The following is a 520-nucleotide window of genomic DNA, read 5'->3' as shown; positions in this document are numbered from 1 at the left end:
CAAGTCAGTCTTATTTGATAAAAATGCTTGTGAGAGCTCACATGTGGCTTTGACTTGCAACTGAAACTTTAGACCCCGTTGTAAGATTACCATTACCGTTCTACCCTTCATCCAGGAAACAGAGAGATACCATTTTTCGTCCACGAGAGATAGTTTAGACGTCTTGGCTGTTTCTCTTGTGAACTTCCCATCCTAAGAACAGCTTGTTAAGGCTAGGAGAGACTGTGTGTACTATATTGTCCAAGTCTTAGTTAGTGGACAACTGCGCACGATTGGGGACTCTAATAGACTTCTTGTCTTCAACATCAAGATGTTGGAGATGCCGGGGATTGAACCCGGGGCCTCATACATGCAAAGCATGCGCTCTACCACTGAGCTACATCCCCTGTGTGCGCCAATGTCTTTTTGTCAGGACAGGCGTTCAGTGGGGCTGCAGCAGTTAAAATGGCACTTTTTCTCAAAGCGCTTGTGGATGCATTATGGTGCATACCGACTGAGACATTTTAGCAATCTTATTGGT

At 45.0% G+C, this 520-nt stretch overlaps 1 non-coding gene across 1 annotated transcript; it reads right to left on the bottom strand.

The window, feature by feature from the left end:
- Window positions 1–314: 314 nt before the first annotated feature.
- On the bottom strand, window positions 315–386 carry trnaa-ugc (transfer RNA alanine (anticodon UGC)). Its single transcript has one exon. It is a non-coding gene; the product is annotated as a tRNA-Ala (tRNA).
- Between the last annotated feature and the right edge of the window lie 134 nt (window positions 387–520).

This window comes from Seriola lalandi, unplaced genomic scaffold (genome assembly GCF_002814215.2).
Source record: "Seriola lalandi dorsalis isolate HSWRI2012SDOR001 ecotype SW California unplaced genomic scaffold, Sedor1 jcf7180002054783, whole genome shotgun sequence".
Taxonomy (NCBI): Eukaryota; Metazoa; Chordata; class Actinopteri; order Carangiformes; family Carangidae; genus Seriola; species Seriola lalandi.
The sequence above is the reverse complement of the archived record's forward strand: the minus strand, read 5'-3'. Positions and strand labels throughout refer to the sequence as shown.